General features: G+C 46.2%; 1 long non-coding RNA gene across 3 annotated transcripts in view; it reads left to right on the top strand.

Moving 5' to 3' along the window:
- The window catches only part of LOC310751421, a 55,098-nt gene that overhangs the window by 34,750 nt on the left and 635 nt on the right, over positions 1-19,713 (top strand). The gene's annotated exons all lie outside the window — the stretch shown is intronic.

The following is a 19,713-nucleotide window of genomic DNA, read 5'->3' as shown; positions in this document are numbered from 1 at the left end:
TCATAATATCCAGGCTTCCCATGGACAGGAAAGGATGGAGGTGCTAGGAGATCCTGCTCATGCCTTTCCTTGCACAACTGTCTTGCCAGATAGACCAGTTGGGTCCCCAAATATCTGGGGATGCTGCTGCCACACACCCTATTAACCGTTAAAGCCCCCAGGCTGGGTGAATTCTGGGAGATGGTCTTCTGCCCCCTCCAGAGCCAGTGTGGTGCAGTGTTTAGAGTGTCGGACTAGGACCTGGGAGATGAGGGTTCAAATCCCCACTTAGCCATGAAGTTCACAGGGTGACCTTGGGCCGGTCACAGCCTCTCAGCCTAACGTACTCTCATGGGGTCATTGTAAGGATACAATGGAGCTGGGGAGAGAACTTTGTACATCAGGCATAGGCAAACTTGGCCCTCCAGATGTTTTGAGACTACAATTCCCATCATCCCTGACCACTGGTCCTGCTAGCTAGGGATGATGGGAGTTGTAGTCCCAAAACATCTGGAGGGCTGAGTTTGCCTATGCCTGTTGTACATCATCTCAGGCTCCTTAGAGGAAAAGTGGAGCATAAGAGTTATTGTTGTTATCATTGCTTTTATCTCCAGTGATGCCCACATTGAAAGGTCTTCCTGCTTGTGGTGATACCAGCGAGGGCCTGGCAGAAAGGCCCCCTTCTTCCCCTTGTCTTATCCTGCTAGCCGCTGGCCTCTCTCGGAAGTGTGGGTGTGCTTGGCTCATTGAGCTGAAGCACTTGCATCTGGAAAACCTTGAAAGACGCTTTTGTTGAGACTGCAGGGTTTGGAGAAAGACGTGTGGATTGCGCTTTGCTAAGGAGCGTGGGTCTTGGGTAAACGCAGCGACTCTCCTCCATCTCAGCATTCTGCCTTCGGAAATGTTATTGTCTTCCCACTCTCCCTCCCTTGCTTTCCAAGAGGGTGATTTAAGCCTTCCTTTTCTTTTTCTTTTCTCCTCTTTCTTGGTGTGACTCTGCAGACCGATTTCTGCAGAAGTTAAATTTTAAAACAGCAGCAGCAGCAGCAACCACCAGGCTAGTGTATTAATTGAGAAGTGGGCTCTTCTTTTCCACGTGTCTCGGAAATTTTAAAGCTCCAGGGAAACACCTTTTCTTTATTGTAAAATGCCCTGTGTTTATTGAAAAGTGTGCATAATATGAAGTGCAAACTTTAGAAACAGCAAAAGGGCAAAAGCAGCAGCCATGCAGCAGAACAATGAAAACCGTAACATGCATGGAATACAAATATTAAAAGTCCTTGCCACCCAAATGACAACAGGCAAGCACCGCTGGAGAGTCACAGACTTGGACTAGTACCTTGAAGGACAACTAGTCCAAACTCCACTTTCTCAAGAGACACCCCACTCAGCCTCCAGCCAGCGAGAGCCTGCCCAGCCACCCCCTCTGGCTGGGGGGCAGCATGGGTGTCGGGGCTCCAATTCTCTTCTGTCTTCCAAAACCACGAGGCACAGCTGCTTATCAAGAGGCAGGGGTGCCAACTTGAATAAAACATTGTGGGAGGGGGCAGGTAAGCCCCCCCTGCATAGTCGACCACATGGTGTGGAGCACGCACACCATTTGAATGACAATGCTCTTCAACTTTTTTGTGGGGTGGGCCCCATCAAATATTTTATGGGAGGGGGGCAAAGATCCCTCGGCCCCTAGGAGTCGGCTTCTATGCCAAGAGGCGAGGGCTGACGGGGTGCCAAACAGGAATATTTTTAGCAGGTCCTGAATAGAGTACAGTAAAGGGCGCCAGCTTGATCTCAAAAGGCAGGGAGTTCCAAATTTAGGTGCTGCCACACTAAATGATTGAGTTCTTATTTATTTATTTATTTATTTATTTATTTAAATTATTTAAATTCTATACCGCCCTATACCCGAAGGTCTCAAGAATGCGGAATGAGTACAGTGGTATCTCTGGTTAAGAACTTAATTCGTTCTGGAGGTCCGTTCTTAACCTGAAGCTGTTCTTAACCTGAGGTACCATTTTAGCTAATGGAGCCTCCCGTTGCTGCCACACGATTTCCGTTCTCATCCTGAGGTAAAGTTCTTAACCTGAGGTACAATTTCCAGGTTAGCGGGGTCTGTAACCTGAAGTGTCTGTAACCCAAGGTACCACTGTATTATGTGGCACCTGTAGTGGTACCAGTTTCACAGATCAAAGTAGTCGAGTGGAAACATGTAGGGGAATGTACAGAATGGAGTCTGATTGGCTGGTTTCGTTCCCTTATGCACGAAGGCACACAGTGTCTCACAGTGGAACCCTGTTTGTGGGTATTCAGATGCATGTACCACTGTATTTGATGGGGCTTACTCCCAAGTCCATGTTCATAGCCACTTTCTATGTGGCATCAGATTGGCTGTGTAGACCTGCACAATCTTATTTGCAGAAGTTGTTGCCAAAAACGGGAGGGGGGAAATAAACATTTCAAAGAAGGATTGCAATTTATTGAGGATACTTTTAGCTTGAGCTCCATCCTAAGATTTCAGGGTGGGGGTGCAACAGTTTTAAAGCCGACAACTGCAATTAAAAGAGCAGATTGAAAAAGCTGCAAATAGTTAAAATTGCAATAAACAAAAATAAAAATAAAAAGCCATTCGAGCCACCACATCTGCAGGAGTATCTCACAAAACTTCTTGCAAATAGTTAGGTCTTTACTGTTACTTTCTGGCAACGGTTGGCTGTGCTGTGCAAGCCCATTTGGACTACAGTTTTGGTATTGTTGAGCTGGGAAAGGTTCAGAAAAGGGCAACCAAAATGATCAAGGGGATGGAGCGACTCCTATGAGGAAAGGTGGCAACACCTGCAGCTTATTCGATTAGGGGCAAGAAAGGTGAATAACATGACAGTGGGGTGAAAAAGTGTTCCCCGCCATCTCTCATAGTGAGGGTGTGTGTGAATCTGCCATTTTGGGTTTTTCCTCTGTTTTCTAATCAGAATTTCAACTCTTCACATTTCCGCATCAGTTTGTGAATATTTTTTTTAAAAAGTCATATTGAAAATTCATGAGCATTTTTGTGTGAATTTCTTCTAAGAGACACAAGTTTGTGTGCAGTTTTGCCCTGTGCACACACAGTTTTGTAAAGAAATTTCCCTCAATATAACACATGTTATGTTATAATGTGTGTTGTTTACACCAACATATGCATTTATATGCACACCTTGCCCCAGTAAGTGTGTTTTTGTACTGGAGAACTGCACTATAAAATTCAGAGAAGTGCAAATTTCGAAGGGCGGTTGTTTTCTGGTTCTCTTTATCATTTAGGAAAGCATGAATTATGTAGGTTCGCCTTTAAATGTGAACCAAATTAACTTTCTCTCTCATCCCTCCTCATATTATCGTAATCCAGCAGGGTCATCCAATGAAGCTGAATATTGGGAGATTCGGGGTAGACAAAACGAAGAACTTTTTTCGCACAGCACATAGTTAAACTATGGAATTTGCTTCCTTTGGATGTAGAGGGAGACACCAATTTGGAATAGTTTAGATGAGGTTCAGACGAATTCATAGAGGATAAGGCTATCAATGACTATTAGCTGCAGTGGCTGTGCTTACTACCCCCAGAATAAGAGGGTGACATGTTTGTTTGTATTTTATAATGATGTTTTTAACTGTAGGAATCCCAACTTGGGAGAAAGGTGGGATATAAATACATTAAATGAACAAGCAAGCAAACAAACATACAAATTAATAAAATGAAACTAGTTGGAAAAAACAGTTAAAAAATCAAAACACATTTAGAACAAGCAATTAAAATACAGTTTGCCCTGGCAGCAGCCTGGTGGACAGCATCTTTTGCCCCTTGGTTTCCAAAGGCCTTCAAGAATGAAAAGGCATTGGTCTGCCAACAGAAGGATAACAAAGAAGGAACCCCACAATATGGGAGCAGCCACAGCCCCCCCCCCGTAATACAACCAACTGTTGCCCTTAGGAAGCTGGACTAGATGGGCCTTAGGATTTTGGAGCAGCTTTTAAGCAATTTGGTTTGCCCACTGACAAAGGCTGGTCCAAGAAAAGATGATAGTTGACCATTTCCACTTGGTGGTGGTTGCCTTTGCCAATTTCCTGCTGAACATCTCTTTGTCATGGCGGGACTCGCATTGGAATCATAAATAGCTAGGTGCAAAATGGACGTTGGAAGAACCAGCTGCAATTTCAAGCAGTTCAGGTAAACCTGCAGCAAAGGGCTATTGTTAAACTCAAAAGCTTGTCTCACAGGGAGGCAGTGATGGTCGTCATCCTGATATATGGCTCTTGCAGATTTCATCTCAGTGCCCCTAAAGGGACTGGAGAAATGATGTAAAGAGCAGAAGTGGGGAGAAAGAGAGAGAGAGAGAGAGCGCTTGGGAACCTGCAAGAATGAGGGCACTCATTTGTCAATTTGTTAATACCTAAAGGAGTGTCTCCACCCCCTTTGTTCAGCCCGGACACTGAGGTCCAGCGTTGAGTGCCTTCTGGCTGTTCCCTCACTGCAAGAAGTGAGGTTACAGGGAACCAGGCAGAGGGCCTTATCTGTAGTGGCACCTGCCCTGTGGAATGCCCTCCCTGCAGATGTCAAGGCAATAAACAATGATTTTACTTTTTAAAGACAACTGAAGGCAGCCCTGTTTAGAGAAGTTTTTAATGTCTGACACTGTGTTGTTTTTAATATTCGGTTGGAAGCCACCCAGTGGCTGGGGAAACCCAGCCAGATGGGTGGGGTGTAAATAATAAATTATTATTATTATTATTATTGTTATCAAGGCCTTGGGAAAGACAGACAAATTCATGGAGGTGTGTGCTATCAACAGCTACTCCCCATGATGGTTATGCTCTGCCTCCATGGCTGGAAGTAGCAATGCTAGCTGCTAGAAGCCACAGACGGGGAGAGGGTTCAGGGCCTGCTTGTGGGTTTCCCATTGGAGCATATGGTTGGCCCCTGTGAGAACAGGATTCTGGACTAGATGGGCCATTGCCCTGATCCAGCAAGCTCTTCTTATGTTCTTACTATCCTGGAGTGGGAACAATATATACTTGCCTTTCCTTATGGGCAGAAACATTTGTGGCTACGTTTGCCACCCTACCCTCTGTTCAAGGGGATTCTTTATTTGATGTAAAGAACTGTGGCTGGGTTATTAGTTATTTTTGTCCTCCTGGTGAGGAGGATGAGAGACTGTGCCCCCCTACCCCCGCAATTGGAAGAGGCTTGAAATCCCCTCCAGGTGGCAATGCGAAGCAGCCGCCAGTTCCCCAGCAAGAGCACATCACTCATTCAGTTGCACGGTCTTTAAATCCACCCAGTGCACCATTAATCCAGGCAGTGCTGCTCAGGCCGTTTCTGGAATCCTTAATCCAGCAGGTGACTGGCGGGGATAACGGATTAGCGATGGCGTTCCATCCAAGGCTTCATCCTGCCGGGCTCTTGAGCCCTCCATGGGTCCTGGGCAGCTGCCTGTCTCTACCAAATGTGGATGCCAGCCATGAGATGAAGAGCGGTGGCTAAAGCCAAGATGAAATCGCACAAGATGTGCAGGGTATAAACAGGGTGCTTTATATGAACATGAGAGGCGGTCGCTGGATCAAGCCAAGGGCCCATCTAATCCAGCCTTCTGTTCTCACAGTGGCCAACCAGGGGCCCCCAAGGGAAAACCAGTGGTGGGAGCACACTGGGTGTGGAATAAGCTGTCAGGTGAACACACCCTAAACCGTCTAATCTGTTTAAAAAGATTTTGATCAAATGAAAAGGTGGCCGCAGAGAACTGGGCAGCAGATTTTAGAGTTGTTTTTTAATGCAGCTACAGTGGTACCTCGGGTTACATATGCTTCAGGTTACATCCACTTCAGGTTACAGACTCCGCTAACGCAGAAATAGTACCTCAGGTAAAGAACCTTGCTTCAGGATAAGAACAGAAATCGTGCTCCAGCGGCACGGCAGCAGCAGGAGGCCCCATTAGCTAAAATGGTGCTTCAGGTTAAGAACAGTTTCAGGTTAAGAATGGACCTCCGGAACGAATTAAGTACTTAACCCGAGGTACCACTGCATTTGTATTCTCGAATGCCATCTCAAGAATCATTCCTTTTGTGTTTGAGAGGATGGGCAATGCCTCTCATCTACAGCAACTACCAGTTCATATCAGGCTGGATCCTGGTGCTGATGTTGAGTTGTAGTCCAAAACACCTGGAAGAGGAAGCAGGTTGGCTAAAGCAAGGACATTTCAAGAGGTGGCTAGGATCCTGGTCCACCTTATCCCTGATGCCTTGGGAATTAGCCTAGAGGTTGTCATGCCAGACCCTTCATCATTCCAAAGAAAAATCATATTGCTTCTGAAAAGATTGTCAGGCTCAGTTCCCGAAGAGGAGGGGAAAAAATGTAGGAGAAGGACGGTAACAAAATAGTGTTGCTCTATGTAGAATTATAGAATTGTAGAGTTGGAAAGGGACCCCATGGATCAACAAGTTGACCCCCCCCCCGCACAGTTAAAGAATCACAGCTAAGGAAACCCTGACAGATGTCCATCCAACCTCTGCTGAAAAACCTCCAGTGAAGAAGACTCCCCCACTTTGTGAGGTCATCCATTCCACTGTCAAACAGCTCTTGCCCTCAGAAAGTTCTTCCTAATATATAGTCAGAGCCTCTTTTTTTATCACTGGAATCCATCGGTTTCAGGTTCTGAAAACAAGTTTTCTCCATCTTCCATGTGACAGTTGTTTGGCTGCTTTTTTGAGGACCATTGGCATCTTGGGTTTTAAATCAATGGTGGGCAAGGAACTGCAGAACCCGTGAAAGCAGCAAGGGAAGCACAGAAAGAATTGGGGGCGTTGAGGATGGAAGGAATCTGGTCTGAACACTGGAGTGTTCCAAACAGATCCTGATTTCCATCTGCAGAGATGTTGGAGGCCCTGAGAATCTAGCCTAGTTTAGACAGGACCAATTAGGCCTCCCATCACGATTGTTTGGTTTGTGTGCAGATTTTAACGGTTAAACTGACGCGGTCGATGTTTGACCGCCAAGCCGTCCTGTCTTCTTTTGGTTGTGGCTACCATTTGAATTTGAGGCTTAATTTTGCTTTGTCTCTCTCTCTCTCTCTTTCTCTCTGCAGACGCATTTTAATTACAGAACTAGCCAATCCCAGGCCATCATTTTGTTTTCCTTGCCACTGCCCGGGTCCGTTATCATGTTCCACCTATGCGCTTGCGCATGAGTCTCCCTTGGCAAAGCAGACTGCGGGGGGGGGGGGGTAGAGAAAGAGGCACTACCGCCTGCCTGGTGCGCCTTCCTAATGACCAGTCTGTTCCAGATTGGGAGTGGCAGGAGGAAGGGAGGGTACCTTGTGAGAGGCAAGCGGTGGTGGGAATGGTTTGCTCAGGATTTGGGGGGGATTAGATAATTCATCACAAGAGCAGCAGCAGCAGAACTCACGCCAAAGGCAGACACAAGCTCCTTTCACCACGATCATGGTGGAGAGCAAAGGCATTAACCCCCCCTCTCATTAGGCATTCCAAGCCCATCTCTTCTCCTTTTCTTTTAATAGTTAAACCTGATTTGCATGCATTTGCATAATGAACATCATTTGCATTCCTGGTTTGTTGGCTACCTCTGTGGGAAAAGTCAAAGCGGGCGATCTGGGGAGAGGGATTTCAGCAAAGACAAAAGGGAAGATTTCAGTTACCCCCCTTCGCTTGCTCCCCCCCCAAACAGTGAAGAATTTAACACACAACCAGTTCCCCCCTGCCTCTTTGTGGAAGACAGAGAGGCCTGTCAGGATCAGTGTGTATCCTAGCATTTGTTACTGTCTCCCCCAACCACTTCCTGCAATCCTTCATCTCCTCCTGAGCTCTTTCCCCCTTCCTTTTGGTTCCTTCTGAGGGTGTGAGGTGAGAGAAAACAAACTGTGTGTGAGAGAAAGAAAGGGAAAGAAAGAGAGAAAGAGAGCGAACGAACCACCATTTTAGGTAGCTGGCATCTATAAAATGGTGGATCCCTCACACAGGTCTTGAGCAACATGACTGGTGATGTGTCTTAGATTTTGGTGGATTTGCACAGTTCAGCACTTACCTCATGAATTGTCCAGTGTGGGCCCACATACGAGCAACACTACATGCACCAACTCAATCTGCTTTTAAAAAGAAGATTATTTTGGCACCAACTCAATCTGCTTTTAAAAAGAAGATTATTTTGGTGTGGGTTGTTGTGGCTGGACGGTTTTGCAAAATGACACAGGCACATCCGATTGTGTGATTACCAGGCAAAGTGACACAAGCTACTAGCCTGAGCATTCTTGTTTATTTGCTACACACACACACACACACATATATATATATATATATATATATATATATATATACACACATTATATATATATATATATATATATATATTCTTTTTTGATGTTAGTCTGTACGTTGCACCTCTTTCAAAAGCAGAGTAGTTCTAGGGGAAGTAGTGCTCAGTTGTTGCTCACCAGAGGAGCATTTGAAGCTGCCTAATGCCAGGTCAGACCTTTGGTCCATATCCCTCAGTACAACTTGACACTGACTGGCAGTGGCTCTCTTTGGACCTGCCTGGAGGTGCTAGGGATTGAATCTGGGACCTTCTGCGGGCAAAGTAGGTGTTCTACCAATGAGCCCTGGTTTTCCCCCAGGTGTTTCTGAAAAACAGTATTTTGTTATGGGGTATAATGGAGTCTTCCTACAGACAAAAAACAATAATTAGTTTCTGAGTAGAAGAGGGCATGTGCTCTCTCCTTCACCCCTAACTCACACAGTGGGAATGGTTGAAAAACAATGCCTATGAAATTTCTAGTGATGGGTGTGGTAACATTTCTTCTCCCTTGAAAAAGTTTTGGGTCTTATGCAACTAAGTCCCACTCAGAACAGACCGACTAAAATGGATGGGCTTAAGGTAGTTATGGTCCTTGATTTCAGTGTGTCTGAATGCATTATTTTTTTTTAATTATTATTATTATTATTATTATTATTATTATTATTATTATTATTATCTTATCATCATTGTCATAGTGCTCCAAGAATGAGATGTTGTGCCTCCTAAAATTCATTTTCCTACATAATTATTTAGGGAATTATGTCTTCATCCTTCTCAGCATGTTGTTCCTAGTTTAATGACACAGTAGCACCATGTATCATGTGGTTGATGTGAAAGACTTTTGGGTGATGAGGTTGACTATATCCAGAGCTCTTCTATTCTTTTTCTCCCCCCCCCCACCCCTGACCTATATAATCTGACAATGACAAACCAATGGACCACCATAAAGCCAAACGACAGCAAAAGTTTAGGACTTCAGGGAAGCTATCACTCCTTGAGATCAAGTGAAGAAACAAGCCAGCCTAGGATGTCCATAAGCTTCCAAATTCAGCAATTCACCTGAGAACTGTCCTGTTGAATCAGGTCAGTGATGCATCTCTGCAGCCATTCTGGTTCTGGCAGTGGCCAGCCAGATCCATCTGGGAAGCCCACAAACAAGTCATGAACATGACTTCCTCTTCTTTCTTCCCAGCAGCTGTAAACTGGTGGTTCCATTCAACTCTTGTGACTAGTACAGTAAAGGCAAGAACCAGCCACTTACAAAGCTACCCTAGAAGAGTTGCCTGACTCTTAACTTCAGTCATTACCTAAATGTCTGTCGTTAACTAAAACTTCTGTCATTAGTTGATTTTTTCCACACACTAATGCGAGTCTGACTGATGGACCACGGGAGCGCTCAGGGTCTCTCTGAGGGAGACAGAATTCACAGCTTGACTCATGAAACAGCAAGCTGCAGAGCGAAAGAGACCATGGAAGAAGCATTGTTGCATCAGGTTTTATAGCATTAGACACATTAGTGAAGGTCAGATCTCTCAATTATTTGCATGCTATTTTATTGAATGCGTTTCATATCCCTCCATTTTCTCCAAGATCAAGGTGACGTACATGGTGCTCCCCCTCCTAAATTAACCCCCACAACAACCCTGTAAGGTAGGTTAGGCTAAGAGGGGGTGACTGGCCCGAGGTCACTCAGTGAGCTCCATGGCTGAATGGGGATTTGAACCCTAGTCTCTCAGGCCTGGTCAGAGACACTAACCACTATACCACACTGGCATTCCGTCTGTTTGCTGTTAGAAGGCCTTCCTCCATTACTAGAGGTGAACAGGAAATGTTGCAGCTGAGACCTTAATCTAAACATTATCCAGGCTGGAAGCCATTTACTGCTTCAGCTGGGCTGGTGTGATGCCCTTTTCCTCAGAAGACTGTGTTGGCCATGGTGGCATCTTCTGGAGCAGGGCTAGGCAACCCTTTTTCTGTTGGGTTCATTCTCTCCAGGATTATCTAGTTGAGGGCCACGAGCCAGGAGCAGAAGAATTCTGGATTAACTAATCTGGAACAAAGACCACCTGCTTCACTTTTCATTATAGCTTAAGTTACAGATAGGTAGCCGTGTTGGTCTGCCATAGTCAAAACAAAAAAAAAATTTTTTCTTTCCAGTAGCACCTTAAAGACCAACTAAGTTAGTTCTTGGTATGAGCTTTCGTGTGCATGCACACTTCGTCAGATATTCGTCAGATATTCGTCTGACGAAGTGTGCATGCACACGAAAGCTCATACCAAGAACTAACTTAGTTGGTCTTTAAGGTGCTACTGGAAAGAAAAAAATTTTTTTTGTTTTCATTATAGCTTACTCAGACTTGAATTCCCTGTCCTATGCAAATCTATTCAAAATAAGCCCCCACCAGCCAGGATGGAGGCACACACAAACCTGGCCAATACAGCTACAAATCTAGAAAGCAAGTGAATGTAACTCCTTTCTAACTTTAGTGTGGTGTGTGTGTGCTGAATTTTACAGTGCATTTTTTTCCAGCTAGGTAATGGTTACAAAAATGCAGTTACCAGGGTAAAGTATGCGTATAAAAGCATATGTTATTGAAAATAATATAAAATTACTATGAGGAAATTGCTTTGCAAGAATGTGTATTTTGCAAGAAATTTGCGCTAAAATGCTGATGAATTTTTTCAGGGACCCTTTTCATTCATATATATATATATATATATATATATATATATATATATATATCAGATGTGGAACTGAGGAGAACTGAATTTAAGAATGACAAAATGGGGAACTGAAAGAAACCAACAGTGACAGATTTGCCCATCCCTAACACACACACACACACAGAGAGAGAGAGAGAGAGAGAGAGAGAGAGAGAGAGAGAGAGAGAAGGAAGGCTATCTTTATTTTTTTAAATCCATTTCTTTTTATCAAATAAAATAACTCTGCCCTTCCAAATGTTCTGAAACTACAGGGTGGGGGAGGCTTAGCTCAGTGGCAGAGCATCTGCCTTGAATGCAGAAGTCCCCAAATTCAATCCCTGGCCTCTTCAGGTGGGGCTGTGAGAGGTTCCTGCCTGAAACCATGGAGAGCTGCTGCCAGTCAGTGCAGGGCATGAGCAGGAAAGAAGGACCTCTGGTGGGACCTTCTGGAGTGGCTTCAGGAGACCTCTGGGACCATTTGTGTCCATAGCATCTTCACACAAGAGAGATATTTATTTTAGTCACAGCATTTGCCGCTCACTCTTCAGCCAAAAAGGCTCCTACAGCTGTTTACATACGAACAAAACAAGACCATCCCTACAATTAAAAGACATGACACACAAGGGAAAAGGGACAAGGAGGGAAGAGGAAGATCGGAATCACAACTTGGGCATCCATTTCTAAACGGCTGTTCCAGAAATGACCAGCTGGTCTAGGAAGTGCCTGATGGAGCTGGGCTTTCAGAAAGCTGATGGAAGGACCCCTCTGCTTCCCATCTCTCCCACAGAGGCAACCCTGATGGGGTTGGCCTACCATAGCAGAGTCGATGAAGTGAGTCCTGCTTTCTGTATTCTTCTTCACTCCCTAAGCAAGCCCCCTGTGTGTGCTCACGCTCAGACCCCCTTCCCAACAAGAGGTATTTTCCTCCCTCTGTGGGGCTGGTAGGCTTGTCAAAGGCTGACCTGAGCAAAAGGTTAGTTAGCTGAGTGGAGGCCAAAGGGTTGCTGGGTGAAGGGAATTGCAGGGCTGGGGTGGGGGGAGGAATTGTGAAAGGACTGGGCTGCGGTGTAGACGGCACATTGATTAACGAAGCCCCACCATAGCAGTTCCATTGCCAACGACCTGCTTAATTCACAAAACTCTTAATTGTTCCAGAGTTGGTTCAGTATTCCTTCTCCCCCCAACTCCTCATACAAAGATGCCATTGTGTGTCGTGGTGATGACAGCGTTGTTTTTTGGGCCAGAGAGAGAGAGAGTGAAGAAAGAAAACTCTTGCGGGGGGGGAGGGGACGTCTCCCAACAGGGTGAAGAGGTTTAAATCAGCTTAGCCCAAATGCCAATTAATAAGGAAGAGGATTAGCCTCTGAGATCTATGGAATAGAGCATCATTGTATTCCTGGGAGGCTGTGGAATTTTATTTCCCTTTCCTACAACTTGGCTGCGCTCGTGTTTTCCTCCCCAACAACAGCCAACTGCTTTTCTTGACCTCATGTAGCTTATGGAGTTGGAGCCACAATGTGCCTCTGTGGGTTCTGCCATGGTCCAGTCTAACCATTTATATGGTTCTGCAGTCGTTTACCTGGGGATGATGGGAGCTGTAGTCCAGCACACCTGGAAGGCACCAGCAAGTTGAATGCAGATTCATCTTCTTCACACGGGACTTAGTTGAACTATGGAACTCTCAGCCACTTGAGGGAGTGATGGCCAGCAAACTGGATAGCTTTAAAAGAAGGCTATGCTCTGACTTTGCAGTTAGAGGAAGCAGTGCTTCCGAATCCCATTTGCTGGAAACTGCAGGAGGGCAAAGGGCAGCCACAGGCATCTGGGCAGCCACTGTGAGAACAGGATGCTGGACTAGATGGGCCATTGGCCTGATCCAGCAAGCTCTTCTTATGTCCTTAACCCTATTTTTAAAAGAACTTTATGCTAGAGACCTGTGAATATATGCGTGCATTTTGTCCTCAAAGAAGGATCCAAATTTTGCACGGTGGAGAGCCAAACTGTGTGCAGAATGCCGTTATGAGAGTGAATTATATTTTCTGTTATTTTGCATAGATTTATTTGGCTTCTGGGAGACCGTAGAGAGGCTTTGCAAGCTGGACAGTTCCAAGCGTGTCTCTTAATATTTGTTGCTACAGCACAATGACCCTAAGGCTCATATTCCATCCCTCTCTTTACACTGGATGACTGATGAAGCTCCTAAACTCCACTGGCTAGTCTAGCATTGCCTCCCCTCGCTGATAGCAGGCCTGGCTGAACTCTTAAAAAGAGCCACCATCCAACTTGATCCACTGGGGACTGAACCTTGGAAAGCCTTCAGCATGTGCTCTGTGGACTGATCCATGAAGCTGACACGTTCTGAATCAGGCAGTTGGCAGCTTTGAGGCAGAGAGAGGGAGGGAGGGAGAGAGAGAGAGAAAACTCTTACCCAGTCACTTTAACTGGAGACAGGGCCGGACCACTCGTGAGGCAGTGGCCTCAGAACAGCAGGCTCCACACAGTTAGGAGAGCAGCAGCCTCTTGCGCTTGTTGGCCTAGTCTTCCTTTATGGAGGTGCCCCACCCTAGCATTTTTCGCTTTGCCTCTAGTAGGAAAATTTCCTGGGCTGACCCTGACAGGAGACTTCAGAGATACAGCCTGGGACTTCCCACTGAACTATGGGTTCTGACATACGATGATGCCTTTGACCTGGTCTACACATATTGAGGGACGCAGGTGGCGCTGTGGGTTAAACCACAGAGCCTAGGACTTGCTGATCAGAAGGTCGGCGGTTCGAATCCCTGTGATGGGGTGAGCTCCCGTTGCTCGGTCCCTGCTCCTGCCAACCTAGCAGTTCAAAAGCACATCAAAGTGCAAGTAGATAAATAGGTACCGCTTTGGCAGGAAGATAAACGGCGTTTCCGTACGCTGCTCTGGTTCGCTAGAAGCGGCTTAGTTATGCTGGCCACATGACCCAGAAGCTGTACACTGGCTCCCTCGGCCAATAAAGCGAGATGAGCGTCGCAACCCCAGAGTCGGTCACAACTGGACCTAATGGTCAGGGGTCCCTTTACCTTTACACATACTGAATTATGAGTGAGCATAGTTTTCAGTGTTCCCGTAAGAGGGAAACCTGCTCAGCAGGAAGCAGGCTAGGTTCTCTCTCCCTGGTGTGCTAGTACTCTACTTGCAGGGATTTTGTACGGGGGAAATGGCACCTCAGCTTGCACTGGTGCCAGCCTAGTCTACCACTTCAAATATTTACCGCCTTTCCCCACCCCTGCATATGTTCACAGGGCCTTGTACTGAGTCAGGCACTGCGAGCTGAAGAGATGCTAGGAATTATAAGAGAAGCATACACTGGGTCACTAAGTTATGGCCCCCTTCCCTTCAGAACAAGTCCCGTTGCATGTGGCATAAAAGTAACACAAAAGATTTTGGCTCCATTCTGTTAGAGCAGATCCAGCTTCGTGGTGTTATGGGAAGGTTGTGTGTGCACTGAAACAGCACATCTAAGGGCTCATCCACACTTCATGCCTAGAAAGCATGGGTCCAAGCAGTTTTCCTCTTGCCCCCTTCCTTTCCAAGGGAAAACCTGCTCTTTAGCAATAGATCGGAACAACTGACAATGGAGGGGAAAGACGAATTGCTGTTTGCTCCGACTGTGTGTTAAAGAGCGGTTTTCCCGGGGGGGGGGGGGGAGCAGCAGGAGAAGAGGAAGTGTGGATAAGCCCCAAGATTTGGAATGCTGCATCCCCATTACATATTTGGAATGATTTCAAAGTGATGTAAGTGTCATGGCTTCCGCTGCCCACCAAACCGATGTGACATCATTCTGTAAGTCTTCGTGGGGCTGGGAAATAAGAACATAGGAAGACCTGGCTACTAGCCCAAAGGCTCATCTAGTCCAGCATCCAGCTTCCCACACTGGCCAACCAGATGTCCATGGCAAGCCCACAGGCAGGACCTGGTTGCAATAGCAGCGCCCTATCCACTTGTGATTCTCAACAACTTGTCTAAGGAGGTAGCCATGGAGGTAGTGCACAGCCATCATGGCTAGTAGCCATGGATAGCCTTATAGATAAACTCAGAATTGTAGAGTTGCAACCACCTGCAATGCAGGAATCACAGCTAAAGAACCCCTGGCAGAATCACCCTCCACCCATTTGTCTAATCCCCTTGTAAAGCTGTCTTGAGTTGCTTTACAACTACATCCTGTGTCACTGAATCCCACAGATTAACTGTAGAAGCTCTTCCTGTTTTTTTGGTCCTGAACCTTCCCACGTCCAGCTTTATTTGGATGTCCCCGTTGGCTTTTAGCATTACAAGAGAAGTGGAGAGTAAGAGAAGAGGAAAGAGCGTTGAGGCTCTCCTCTAAAAAGCGCCCATGCCACTAGTGCATGAATGGCCAGAACATCTTTGCCCAAGATGTTGGAGGAGATGGCTCGGCTGTTGTAGCCGCCGTGTAATTTATGACAGGGGTTTGCACCATTGTCTGGGTCTCTCCTGTATTTTCGTGAGGGCTCTGCCTCTCTTCCCAGACCCCTGCTGCGCCCTGGCTACTGTACGGTTGCTAAGGGACATTTCATGTTGTCTATCACTATGCGGGGAGGTGGGGACGGCCTTCAGTGGGCCCATCTGGAGCCTGAGGCCTACATCCCCACAGGCGGGACTGATCGTGGCCCCAAGAAGTACAGAGGGCCTGGGAATGGGACATTTAGATTCCCCTCAAGTTCATGGCCACCGGAGGCCTTTGGTTCTCAAGGGTGGGTGAGGAGGGGTGAAGAGTGGATTGTTGGCTGTTCTGCTCAGGGTTTTCTGGGTTTTTCCGCCCTCCCCCCCTCAATTCCGTCCATATCCTCGCCTGCATACTGATCCCCCTGGCCTATTCTCCTCCCGACATGTGCCCACATAAATAAATTACCCCCACTGCTTGCATTTTGCGGAACAATTGGCCCCCTAAACTCTATTCATCTCCAGACAGCGCCTATTATTCCCCCGATTAAAGCCAACAGAATGGTTTGCAAGGGATACTGTTAACTCTGTCAAACTGTAAATAAGATGCTAATATAAAAATAAATAAGGGAGAGTGAGAGAGAGAGAGGGAGTTGGTTAGCACGGAGGGCTTGCGAGGTGGGGGGAAAACGGAGAAGGGACAAAGAGAGGGAGACTTCTGCGCCTGCTGCCTTGGGAAAGCAAATGAATCTGTAATGACCACTGTGTACAAACTGCAGGAGATAATATAATGGCAGCCCTTGCGAGCACTTGGGGCTGTTTTCACCAAGGCCTGTTTATTATGAAAGCCTCATTGAGACCTTGGTTGTATAAATGGCAATGTTGCCAGTGGGGACCTTCTCCCTATCCACTCCTCCTCAGCCTGATTCACCACCTCTCCAGATAACGCCTGGCAAAGGCTGGGGTTTTAAAGGATTGGGGAATTGTTTCCTTTTTTCATTTTGACTCCATGCACCCGATTCCTAGCATTTAATACCACACGATACACTGGAATGAAGAATTATAGGCATTTGATTGATCAGTTGAACATCATGGCTTTTCTTCCGCAACCAGAAGGGCAAGATTTCAGCTGGGGCTCCTCCTTCCACCCTTTGGGCCTCCCTCTTCTGCTCAGGGGTGGGAGGAGAAACCCAGTTCAGTTTACATTCAAAGGCAATCCTACAAAAATTGCGCTTTCTGAACGAATGCATAAAAACCCGAAATGCAGCCACCCCTCACCCAAATTCGCACTTCTATGAATTTTGCAACGAAGCCCTCCATCCCAAGTAATTGGTTGTTTTGTTTATTGACTAAACTTATTTGTTTATTGTCACCCAAGGATCTCCAAGTGATTTACAGTGCATAAGATCTAAAACAATAAAAAGGGAAGTCTCATATTGCATGCAACGTATTCGGAAAACAGAAACAAAATACCAGCCCCCTCCCAAAAAAGTAATAGAAAATATTAGCAACAATAAACACGGCAATGTTCCCACCCGCTTACCAGCAGAGAAACAAAACATCTAAGGATTAACACCCTGCTCCCTAGTCCCCAGACCATTCACATTAACCCATCTCCCCCTTCTCATCTCCCCAAACAACCCAGAAGTCCAGTGTCAAGGCCAGCTGCTGTAAATCAGTGGTGGGTGGGTCTTTCAGGGATTGTCTGGCACCTCTCCTTTCAGTGGAATTGGAGGTTTTTAAACAGAGATTGGGTGGCCTTTTATCAGGGATTTGTTAGTTGTGGTTCCTGCATCTGCAGGGGCTTGGACTAGAGCAGCCTTTCTCAACCTGTGGGTCCCTAGATGTTGTTGAACTACAACTCCCATCACCCCAAGCTAGCAAGGCCAGAGCTCAGGGATGATGGGAGTTGTAGTCCAACAACATCTGGGGACCCACAGGTTGAGAACCGCTGGACTAGAGGACCCTTGAAGTCCCTTCCAACTCCAGTTCAGGGAGTAGCAGCAGCAAAAGCCAACCAGGACGATGGTCAAGGGTTTACCTGCTCTTCAATTGCTCCTGTTGTAACATACAAAAATGCGTTATATTTGGGGGAATTGCTTTGCACTTGTGTGTGTATATTAGGAGGAATCTCCACTGCTGATTTTGGTGGTGACTTTTTAAGAAAGCAAACACTTGCAGACCAATATGGAAATGTTGGCGAAAGGGATGGCAAAAATGAGAAACTGGAATGGATGGATTTGCCACCCCTACTTCTGTTCTTAAGTCCACATTAATCTAAAGCACCTTGACAGGCACACACGAAAAATGGTCAGAACTATGTTCATCAAGCATTTAGTTAATTAATACACATACACCCCCACCCTTTCCCCAAAGAGCTCAAGGTGGCCTATACAGTTCTTCCCCTTCTCCATTTTATCCTCACAACAATCCTGTGAGGTAGGTTAGGTCGAGAGGGCTAGCAGCCACTGACACGCTTCTCCTGCATGAATTTGTCTAGTCCTCTTTTAAAGCCAGCCAAGTTGATGGCCACCACTGCTTCCTGTGGGAGCAAGTTCCATAGTTTAAATTATACGCTGTGTGAAGAAGGATTTCCATTCATATGTCCTGTTCTGATGAAGGTAGGATTTTGCCCAGTGGTCGATGGCTCCCCATTCAGTAGTGAGGGACCAAGACTGCAATCTGGGAGAACTGACAAAAACCTGTCCTGGAAACCAGAGGCAGGTTTAGAAACTTTGAGGAACCCTGGTGTACTCTTCCTGTATCAGTAGCATCCCCTTAACTCCTGGGAAAGAAAGCGTTGCCACGTAGTGGGGGCAGAATATGACCTCAACCAACAGGAACGTGCCTCTGTGGACACTTCCTTTCCTGCTGTGCCTTTGCAAACCTGCAGAGGTGGAGAATCTATGGTCCTCCAGCTGCTCTTGAACTCCTTACCCCCTTCAACCCCAACCAGCTTTGTCTGTGGGCAGGAACAGAGGCAGTCTTAGCCCAACAGTATCTCGGTGGCCACCCCACTTTGCAGGCACTTCCCTCCCTGTAAAGACAGGCTCATCGCCAGCTGATAGAGAAAGAAGACATCACAATTATATGCAGGTTGTCCATGAAAGGGAATTATTAAGCGTTGCTCGTTCCAATGACTGCAGTCAGAAAGAGTCTGAGAAATAAGCCCCTTCATTATAATTATTCGGATTTGCCCTCCATCAAAGGCTGGGTGGGGGGATTGAGCCTTTTAATCTGACCACATGCTTCTGCTTTGGGGATCTCGACTGGTTTGTACCACCTGCTTCCAACTCCATGTGCCTTTTGGTAAAAACCTTGGCAATTTTATAAGGGAGGCATGGGACGTGTGTGTATGTGTTCTCCCCTGTTTGTTTGTTTTTTAAATAAGAAAATAATGTCATTTAATTTGAAAAAAGTAATAAATAAGGCTAGGATGTGGCTAGTTAGGTGCAAGTGCATTTGCTCCTGAGAAGACACAGTTCTGTCACTGTTGACCATACCCTTTGCCACCTTAGCACCCTCCAGATGTTTTGGACTTCAGCTCCCATAAGACCCTGCATCTTAAAGCTGTGTAGTTCAAAATGGCTGTGCTGGCTTGGGCTGATGAGAGTTGTGGTCCAAAACCACCTGGAGGACACCAGGATGGCAAAGACATAGGTCAGTCTTTGCCATTCTGCTTTCCTTCAGATAGAAATATCAATAGTAGATGTTTACAACTGGGCTGGGATTTTAGTGTGGGATACAGATATGCAATTGTGGAAATTCTAGATGGGATCAAAGTACCATCTGGATCATTTGTGGCCTGCCAGATATACTTATGGTTCAAGCCTGGAGGCCTTCATACGAGCACTGAGAGGGTTTCACCCATTCATCTAACTTCGTTGTTCCAATATGTATGTTCTCGTCTGCATTCTATCCCCCTGGGATTCCATATTAACTTGGAGAACTTCTAAAATTGATTCTTGCCATGGATTCTTGAATACCAGTTGTTGGAAAGCCACAGGAGGGGAGAGGGCCCTGGTGCTCAAATCCTGTTTGCAGGTTTCCCACAGGCATCTGGTTGGCCATTGTGAGAACAGGATGCTGGACTAGATGGGCCATTGGCCTGATAGCCAGCAGGCTCTCCCTAAGTTCTCACGGAAATGTTACCTTGGTACGGTAGTTTCTAAACTCGCTCACACATCCCTCTCTCTCCTCCCATCCAGACTAGCAAGTTGCATTATCAGAGTTCACAGGCAAAAACTTTGAAGGAAGAGGAATGAACA

The sequence above is a fragment of the Podarcis filfolensis genome (genome assembly GCF_964270895.1).
Source record: "Podarcis filfolensis genome assembly, chromosome: 16".
NCBI classification, from domain to species: Eukaryota; Metazoa; Chordata; class Lepidosauria; order Squamata; family Lacertidae; genus Podarcis; species Podarcis filfolensis.
The sequence above is the reverse complement of the archived record's forward strand: the minus strand, read 5'-3'. Positions and strand labels throughout refer to the sequence as shown.